Source organism: Apis dorsata, unplaced genomic scaffold, assembly GCF_000469605.1.
Source record: "Apis dorsata unplaced genomic scaffold, Apis dorsata 1.3 scaffold_772, whole genome shotgun sequence".
Lineage (NCBI taxonomy): Eukaryota > Metazoa > Arthropoda > Insecta > Hymenoptera > Apidae > Apis > Apis dorsata.
In genome coordinates this window covers 9,075-19,646 of record NW_006263920.1, presented here as the reverse complement: position 1 = coordinate 19,646, position 10,572 = coordinate 9,075, and the positions used below count along the sequence as shown (strand labels likewise).

Genomic DNA, 10,572 nt, shown 5'->3' with positions numbered 1-10,572 from the left:
CTTTCTCTCTCGTAGAATTATTTCAAAAGCATTGATACGATGCGTGTTAACGCAAGGGGGGGGGAGGGGGGACGCGTCGTGTCGTGTTTAGTCGTATTTAGAGAGATATAATCGAATTATCGATTAGGTTTAGAACGTTTTCGCAACGTTGTTTAGATAGAAATTATTAAGTTTACTCGATTACGATATTTAGATATGTAATTGTACGTTTGTTTTTGTGCGAGGGTGGATCGGCGGGAAACGCTTTCGGTTATGTTCGATCACGCTTGATCTCGTGGCAGTGAACCGTGACGGGAAATTTAGATCGATGTGAAACGAAATGAAAATCTGATCTTATTTCGGACCTGCCCCAACAATTTTTCGACATTTTTAGATTATTATATATATATATACATACACATACACACACACATACACATATATATTATAATCATCATAGTTCGCTTCGGAAAAGACTGTCCGCATTTAGTGTATAGGATCTAATTATTGTGTGATTCTATTTCAAGTAAGTGGAAAAAAAAAGAAAAAAAAAAGAAAAAAAAGAAAAAAAAAGAAAAAAGGAATCGGAGTAGAGATATTCGATGCTGTGAATAATAAATTACCAGTTCTTTCAATATGATTTATTCTAACATTCGTATTTTTGTTTTTTTTTTTCTTCTTTTAATCAATTCGTCGATTATTCGTCGTACAGAGGTGACCGTTTTATTTGAAAAATAAAAAAAAAAACATCAACAGAAAGACAAAGACGGAAAGAGAAAAGGACATCAAATTGTTCAGTTTCAAATATTGATTTTTCGTGAATACATTTTTCTTCCTTTTTCTTTCTCTCCCCCCTTTCTTTTCCTAAGAGGGGAGAAAAAAATTGTATTTTTTCGCAATACTATTCTTCGTTTCCCACTACTATTCCCTTTTAATACCATTTTTTCCCATTTCTTTTTTTTTATTATATATACATACATACATACATATATATATATATTTATATTTATATATATATATATATGTATCGATCGTGTTTTTTTCCCCCGTGTTAGCATTAGTAAAGTATCCGCGTTATTTTACGCATTAAACAATAATAAATGTATATTTTAACGAAACGTTGTAAAGTTTTACATAAGGAATAATTAGGATATTCGTTAGGATTGAAAACGAGAGGGGAGACTCGGGCTGAGGAACAGTTACGAGGCGTGTTTCAACTTGTGTTTCAAAACAGATGTATCGTTTGAAGAGTGTGTGCATGTGGTATTGTTCGCGATCGTGGCTGTTCTCTCGGTTCTCTTCAACTTTGTACATGTGTAAAACGTTTGCGAAAGACTGTGGGGGAGAGAGAGAGAGAGAGTGATCGTGTATGTATATGATGCGTGCGTGTGTGCGCGTGAGAGAGAGCACGCGGTTATAATTATAATGGATCGTTTAGAGCACTGTGTAAATAAAGATACACGATCGATTACGAGTCGCGATGTTCGGGACAAAAAAGAAACTATATATATATATATATATAGTACATATACATATATATATATGTATATATATATATAGAACGAAGAAACGATGGGCGGAAAAAAAAGAGCGAGAGGAAGGCGAAGGAGACAGAGAAAAGGAGAAAAGAAAGAAGAACGATGGTACGACGACGGTTTCGTATTTTTGCAAACGACAGCTTATGAGAGTTAACTTGATATAGAAGCGGACGAGACGCGTATGTATCGTCCGGGATAACTTTTTTCCTTTCGTCTTGCGTTCGACATGCCACGGTTCTTTCGAATAAAAAAAAAAAAAATACTAATGTTTTTTTTCTTTTTTTTTTTTGGCTTTTTTTTCTTTCTCTTTTTTTTTTTCAAAGGAAAAAAAGAATATCGATGGTTTGCGACGATTGCTCGGAGACACGAGGATATATGTTCGTTATAACGTAATTAATTTTTCTTTTCCCATCGATTCGACTCTCAAAACTCGCATATAACATATTTAAAGCAACTAGTGGATAAGTTTGTAAAAAGTTTGTGAAATTGAACTTAGAAATTCTCATTCCAGTCTGTTTGTCGTCCATGTTGAAACTCTCGAGCACGATTTCCACGCGAATCCATCATTACACATTTTTTTTCGCGTCTCGATCTAACAGTTATTAACATATTTCTTTTAATCGCAATCACGCGCAGGGAAAAGAAGCAATATACCGCGAATAAATAAATCGCGTGCATGTCTTTCGGCTGGTTCTAGCGTGCGAATAAAGCGTACTCGAGGGTTAAATCCATCAGCTTCGAACGTAATTCGTGTTTCGAAATTCGAACAAGTGATTTTATCATTCGCTTATCATCGGCGTTTTATTATCATTATCATCGACTCGAACGTATTTTTCTTTTTAAAAATTGTCCAAATTATCGAAATTCAGCGCGTTCGAATTTCGAAACCGTTTGCATTCGCTTGGTTGGAACGAAGTTTTTTTCGAGCAAGGGGGGGGGGGATTTAAAGTTCGTGGACGACGCGCGAAAGAAACACGACGATAAAACTTCTACATTGAATACGGTTATACACGGCTTTCTAGTTTTCACGGCTCTCTCTTGAAGAAACCGCGCTCGAAGTAAATTATTATATCACTACGAAACGGGCGCGCCTTTTTTATATAATAATAATAATAATAATAATTAAAAAAAAGAAGAAAAGAAAAAGATGCAGCTTGGGATACGGTATTAGAACGATTACAGAGGAGGGGAAGAATTGATACATGTTTTACCAATGTAAATATCGACCGACTAAGGATATTACGAATATAGTGTTTGCATTTATTATAAATTCTATGTAGAAACCGACGAGGAGAATGATCGTGTCCCCTCGAGAGAGAGAGAGAGAGAGAAAGAGAGAGATATTGTTTCCTACATATGATCGCAATGGATCGGTATACGATACACGCGTTTATCCTTTCGTCAAATTTTCCATTGTTCGAGCCTCGTGTCGATTATCGATCGTACGACCACACGTTCCCTCCGCGCGTTTCTTCCCTCTTTTGGTTTTGGTCAAAAGATTTGCCTCTTGTGCAAACACGTAAAGATAATGGTAATATCTTATTGTTCCAGTTTCAAACCGTGTAATGTAACAAACCGCCATTTTCTTCTTCATCATTCGCGTACGATAAAGATAAAAAAAAAGAGAAAGAGATAATAAGCGTATATATATATATATATATATATGTATAAAATTTCAACGATGAGATATGATCGAATCGGCACCATCGACGTACACTGCCCTTCAACCTTTGAAAACTGGAAAGCCTACTCTGATCGCTTTTTTTTACTTATATATGGATATATATGTATGTGTGTATATATATATATATATATATCTGTGACGAGCCAATCGTTTCTTTGAACGACCTAATTTTTCCGATGAAGTGGCAATAAATTGTCTCCGATCGGATTAGATAGATCGAGGCGGAGTGTATAGAGAATAAAAGAAAGATATACTTAATTGTTATTGCATGTACACGAGTATACAATGGTTTTTCCGAGATAAACGAGAGATAATTAATAAAATTTTGCACGACGAAAGTGTTGATGTTGTAGCGAGGGGACGATCAATTTGCCACTTCGTTGTTTTTCATCATCAGCTTCGGGATGAGCCGACTACGATTGAAAAAAAAAAAAAAAAAAAAAAAAAAAAAAAAAAAAAAAAGAAAAAAACACGGGGAAGGAAGAAACAATCGAAAGGGGGAAATCGAAGAGAATTCGCTTCGCACTGCCAAACAGAAAAGAAAAAAAAAAAAAAAAAAAGAAAAAAACACGGGGAAGGAAGAAACAATCGAAAGGGGGAAATCGAAGAGAATTCGCTTCGCACTGCCAAACAGAAAAGAAAAAAAAAAAAAAAAAAAAAAAAAAAAAGAAGAAGAAAGAAGAGAATAAAGAGCTCAATGTCTCGCGCTTCATTGTGCGTTGTTACCGATCCTGTCGTGAGCGATCGTCGAAAGCACCGCCGGTGTTCATTCTAATCCACACTTATAGATAGTGGTATATTACTACTGCTACTATTACTACTACTACTACTATTACTACTACTACTATTACTATTACTACTACTACTGCTACCCGAGAAGAGAAGAGAATAAAATAAAAAAAAAAAAAAAATGAGAAACAATACGTGTAGAGAGGGGAAGGGGGGGGAGTATAAGATAATATACTTAGATAATGCGCACGCGAAGATTTTTTAAAAACCCGTAATTAAATCGCGCGAGAACAGAGAGAAGAAGCTAAGCGCGTCGAACAGTGCTTTTGACTTTTTTGGACTATTTTCATGTACAAACACGAAATGACGGTTTATAGCTCAAGGAGAAACATTAAAAGAGACAGATATTGTAAGAGAGTAATAATAATTTGACGGTTACGATATCGTAACACGCGTGTTCTTTTCATTCACTTTTCATTCCCTCCCCCTCCCTCCTGCATTTCCCCATCGTCTCTCTTTCCGATCTCTCTCGTCTTGTCGAGCAAAATTAACATTGCGCAACGTTTGTCACAAGTTTCAATTTATTCGAGAAATATTCTCATATATTTATCACACGCATATACTTTTTTCGTATACGTATTGGAGGAAGTGCAATGTCTTTGTGGAAGCACGGTTCGCTTCCGTTTCCGGCACGAACCACCCCCGTGACGAGGAACACGATATTCCCGCAGGCGGTGGACCTGCAGGAAACCCGATCTTTGTTCCAGGATCAACTCTCCTTCCAGCGCAACCTGTTGGCTACAGGCTGAAACGGGTGTGCTCGCGTGTTCACGAGACACGAGAGAAATTCAATAAGTCAGCACGCGCGCCTTTTTTTCACGGATGAACAAAATTCGTATCGATCGCGCGCGCGAGAGCGAGAGAGAGAGAAAACGATATAATTATTAGCCGTTGACGGCGGTGTACGGTTACACGTACGATTCTAACACTCCATCTTTCCCCTCTTCCTATTGGCTCGCGAACTCGTTAATTACGGATGGCCGATTAACCGAATGGGAACGAGCTAACCGAATCGTTTTTTCTTCTCTTTTTTTACCTCTCTTCGTTTTAAACGAGCGTTCATTTCGTTCGGGGAGAGTGAATTTTTCGAAACGAAACAATCGCGAACGCGAACAAAAGACTTTCGCGAGATTCGTCAGAAGCTATCAGTTTAAAATTACGAAATTACACAGGCATCATTGTCCCGTCGACAGGTCGTTAATTAGAAAGTCAGATATTTAATTTTGTTTATACCGATACGCGGTTGGTCCGCTTGGTCTGTACAGTTACTCACCATTATTCCCCGGCAAATTCCCGTAAGGAGAAAGCTGAAAAGCGACGAAGAAATTGTCTCCGGCGAGGAGTGGATCGCGGTATGGCGCGTTCGTGTGGCCAACGAAACGAAGATCGAAGCGGGAAGATGGTGAAAAAAAGGTAAGTAAGCCAGGTGGGAAAAACGGGCGGTAATCGGAAGACGAACGATTCCTTGATTTACCCGGTCGGCTTGGAAACACTGTTTACCAGCTGGTCGGTGAAAGAACGGGAAGGAGACCTGGAATGGTAATGGTAATGGTAATGGTACCGGTGCAGAACGTCGGGAACGCGGAGTTTGTTTCTTGCCTCGTACCCTCGACGTCGTCGAGTTTGTTCTTCTTTGTCGTTTGGATACAGTTAAGGGAACATTGGGATAAAATTCAGTCCATCGATTCAAGTCCCACAGTCCTTGATATATTGACGATTATATGAACGATCGTTTCCAATTATCGCAATTATTATCGGAACTCGATTTTACTACTGTAATTTGTCTCTTTGTTTATTTGTCATGTCGTTAGATAAGGTTGTTGGTTAAAGCTTTTATCTTTTCGAGCAATCTGACAAAAATTGATGACCGGCAACATATTTGATGACTCGAACATATTTCCATTAAATTTTCATTACATTTGAAAAATTATGTTTTAATTATCGTTAGAACGGACATTTTGATTTCACTATCGCGACATTAGTTTGGCGCCACTTTTTCCACAAATGTAATGGCGTAACACGTTGCACAAATGATAAAGAAATCGAATTTGCACTCGTATATGTTGTACATCGATGTACAACAGTCGTAAAAACAACGGACATATGTGTCGAGAATTTAATACGTTTCGAGTAATTTTCGCAATTATCAATTATTCAGTTAACGTATCGTATAACGTATCGTATACATGTACAAATAGATTGATTTTTGGAAGAAAATATTCATCTCACTTTCGTAGTTTTAATGCACGTAATTAGAATCACCGACTCACTATCCCAATATCCCACGAAAATCACTAATTTTATTTAATCACTGCTGTGATATTCGTCCGTAATCTATACGAATTAACACTGTTTAAATTTAATCGAGAGCGAGGGGGACAAAACGCGATACGACCGAGACGAAATTTCATTTCAAGCGGTTCGGTCGGCTTCCAGATGCGGCGCTGCGATCGCGACGTTGGAGGTTGTGGGTAGTCGCGAGCGTGAGTTCAGGCCGGTAAGACGTATTTGTGGTCGTCTCGTGTTTGTGATATACGTCAAACGCGCGCCTCGGCGCGAAAACGAGGGTGTCGATTTAACGTTGCTCGTGTTTTAAAGTGTTTTTACGGAAGTGCTAGTGTGACCGTCCAACGGACGAGTAGTGTTAACGAACTTGATCGACTAGTGAAGAAGAACTCGATAGAAGAGAGAAATTGAACAGCGTATTTCTCACCACTCCCGAACGAATTTCGTCGAAACGTCAGTTTCTTCGTCAGTAGTGAGTATCTTTGATCTTTCCTAGCTCGTATTATTCGATCGTGATACACAACACGAAGGTATCGTCACTATTGAATTCGATCAATGAATTGTTTCTGGTTTTTTCGTAATTTAAAAAACGACTCGCGTCGATAACGTAGAGTTTTGCTGCATTTCGTAACGATCGTAACGACACGTCTTTGGTGACGTCTTTTTATATGGTGTTTCTATTATTCCAACTTTTTTTATCGACGTATTACATAAATTTCTCTATCACCGACAATCGCAATTATTTCATCATCGACAATCGTAATTATTTCACAATGTGGTATAGCGTATAGTCATCAATCGATTCGAAATGCGCCGAACGTTCGCGATTAATACGTCGTAGATCGACCTTCCGTGTTTTGTTTGATATTTCCGTTTCCATAGAATTTGATGTTGTTGGCTAATCAATGCTAGTAATTGAGAAAATCAAAATGTTTATTCCGAAATGAAAAAGAAATTTGACGAATTTACTAATGGCTATCGTCAATGCGTCAATATCGCTCTCGTTTATCGCAGCAATTTTTTTTAGCAAATTCAACCATCGATTCGGACTATCAATTAATACAAAATGGAAGCTCTTGAAAATGTCGATAGTTTAGCCGGATACAAGCGTGATGTATTAATCGCTATTATATTTCGCAAAATGTATTTCGATTTTACGAAATTTTATTTTCTCGAAAACGTAAACTCCATTTTGTCAACACGCGAAAATTGCGTCTTGGAATCCACTAATTTTCGGCCAAGGATATTTCGCTGGTAAACAAACGTTTTTTTGCTATCCGGTGACGAGTCGCGCGAGCGTGTAACTCAAATAGAGCACGCTTTTCTCGAAGTATATTGGCACGTGTAACGTTTCCCCTGCATATATGTCTGACAACAGGTTTTCGTGCATGTAAATATTTATTTTGTTTACGTAACGCGTCGAAGGCTGATTGCGTTCGATCCAATGGGACATTCGCTTCTTTTTTCCCCTGTTCTGTTTTTCACGTTGCACACATATTATATATTTGTTCGTTTTACAATCTAATCGTCTCGAAATAAAAGAATTCTGGGAAAAGGTTAAAACGAAATCGGCGTATCGAATCGTATCGCGAAATCACGCTCGTTTCAAAGAAATTCACAGAGACTCGAGACTCGTTCTACACCTACGCCGCAATCGTGGAGTATTCGCTCGGCGTAGATAGTCGTAAAAGACACGGTAGAGGTTCGTCGACTCGAGGTAAAGTCATGCGCAGCGTGGTGTCGTGTCTATTTAGAATTTCAGCGAGATCCGTTGTTGAATTCCGGCACGAGCGGTCGTATTTCACGGAGAAGGGCTAGGGAGACGTGTAACGGGCGTCGAGAGAGGATTTCCCTAGCGCGATCTCGTTAGTATCTCGATGAAATATACAGGTGCAAAGTAAATGCCGCGCGCATTTTTCCGTTCGCCGGTCAGATAAGAGGAGTCTTGTGCCGTTCGTTGCTGTTTATGCTTCCACGATGGAGGTCGCGCTGTATCAGAGGCTGACGGAGGAGGCGTTATTTCTTTCGCACGAACAATCCTTTTTCCATTTCATTTCCTGTTTGTTCGTTGCCTGACATTCGACCTCCTCCTCGGCGGCGATTATCCGGAGACATTTTAAAAAATCGCGCGAGACATTTGCACGTGAGTTTGCGAATTTTTCGATTCGCTAGTCGCAACGCTAGTTGCACGGAATGACGGGGCGAGAATTATTCGCGTGGCCATTAGTCAAAGCTCGCGTACTCGCGTACATCGTCGATCTGAACGGTTGGATGCGTGGATCGTGGCTAATAAGCGCGATACGTGGAAAAAGCAACGAAATATATATCGTTGACACGAATCAATTGGCTTCCGTTCATGGTTCTCGCGGCCACGAGTCGAGCGTAACGAGCAAACCTTTCAGACGTTTTACACGCGGTACGAATAGACGTGCTCGTAACGCTGGTAATCAGTGATGTAACCCGGCGGCTCTCTCTCTCGCCGACCACGAACAGCTGACAGCATCGCGGAAAATTGGCGAGGATGAGTCGTCCGATCGAAAACGCTTATAATGCCGATCCCCGTAATTTCGTCGCGGTTAATTGACAGCTTTGAAAAACATCCCTCCTCTCCGTTCACAACCGGTGATTCACGCGAATGACTTTTCTCGCAAACTCGACTCGATAAGCAGCGCATGCTTGGCGGAAAAAAAAAAAAAATGAAACAATGGGGCGCAATTCAGATAAACGTTTCTCGGTGAATCGGTATCGACGAAGGGAGGCTGTCGTTTCCACCGCTCGATTTTACAAATTACTCGAAAGGCGTGGAGCCAACCGCGATTTCCTTCCGCGCTTATCATTATCGCTCGTATCGTCCGTGCTGCAAGGAGGTGCGCTTTATCGCTCGCCTCGTCTATGTCATAATCCAGATATACGGTGAGATAATGCGACGACACGATGCCGGTATTTGTACAAATGAACAACACTTCGCTACGTGCTATGCTAGGATGATTTATCGTTTCACGGCTCAAGGATACTCGTACCGTGCCGCCTTATCTTGGCCAATTATGCCCGTTGATAACAAGGTGGAGAACAAGACGCAATAAAGAAGTTTCGTTTCGTCGATTCGTCGGATTAGAGTCGGTCGATCTCTCGGTCAAGCCTCGGCTTCCGTCCCCGCTTTGAAACGTCTCGAAATGAACTCCCGATGAATTATGGAGCGACTTGTCGGTCGCGATGTTTCTCGATCGGCTCTCTTCATCCTTGATATCACTTGCGTCAAAACAAACGTGTTGTCCTTAGAAGAGGAGGGGAGAGGGAGGGGGGGAAAAATTGACAATTACACGCTCACGGCGATCGAACGCGTCGTTATAGCAGGTTGCTCGCCGTTTATCACGGTCAATAGCTAAAAATAAGCGCGCACGTCTCTCTTCCGGTCTCGATTATCGAGCTTTCTCGAGCCTGTTTATCTCTAATATATTTTTCTTCGATTTTGCGCGTCGTGTAACGCGCGTCATCGATAATAATTCCCTCTTTCTCGCTTCTCTCTCGCGCGCACGCATCTACGATAATACGTACCAGCCCTCGTCGTCGTCGTGCCTCGATTTCGACGAAGAAAAGAGTTCTTTGACACCTCTCCCCCATCCTCCATCGCCTCGACCGTGCCCCGAGTCCCTTGAAAAAAAGGGTTTGTCTCGGGGAAGCGTTTGCATAATACATCTTTCGCGGGTCGTTGTCCTACGAAATTGCTCGTAAACAATAAAGCGACACGCGACAAAGGATCACGGTGAATGGCACCCGCTCCCCTCCCCCTCCCTCGTCTTTAAAATTAATCGACTCCGTTCCGTCGATGTCGTGCTCTGCTTGCACCATTTCGAATGTTTCTCTGCCTGGTAAACGGAAAGAAGGAACGATACTTTTTTTTTTTTCTTTTTTTTTTTTTAGAGAAAGAAAGCTCTCGAAAGCGTAATATAGAGGTATTAAAAAAAAAAAAAGGCGTGGATAAAGGTGGAAAGGAGGTGGGATATTTCTTCCTTTTTTTTTTTTCTCCCAGAGACTTGGCTTGGAATTTGAAATTGAATCCAGCGCGATATGAAAGATCGTGGATGGTGGTTGAATTCGAGGAGGGGAGGAGGAGGAGGAGGAGAAATAAGGTCAACGCAGCTGTTTTCTTCCGATATTAAAACCGGCAGAGAAAAGTTGGCCGCGGAACGAAAAAATTCTTTTCTCCAATTTTTCCACGCCGAAATTTTCCAGACACCGGTCGGTCAAACCGTCCGCTCTCTCAAATTGTATTTTGAATTCTATTCACGAAAAAGA

At 40.5% G+C, this 10,572-nt stretch overlaps 1 long non-coding RNA gene across 3 annotated transcripts in view; it reads left to right on the top strand.

Moving 5' to 3' along the window:
• The window catches only part of LOC116186486, an 18,893-nt gene that overhangs the window by 2,127 nt on the left and 6,194 nt on the right, over positions 1-10,572 (top strand). For all 3 annotated transcript variants that reach the window (XR_004151495.1, XR_004151496.1, XR_004151494.1), the window contains exon 2: positions 374-1,338. This is a non-coding gene — a long non-coding RNA (uncharacterized LOC116186486). The remainder of the gene's footprint in view (positions 1-373; positions 1,339-10,572) is intronic.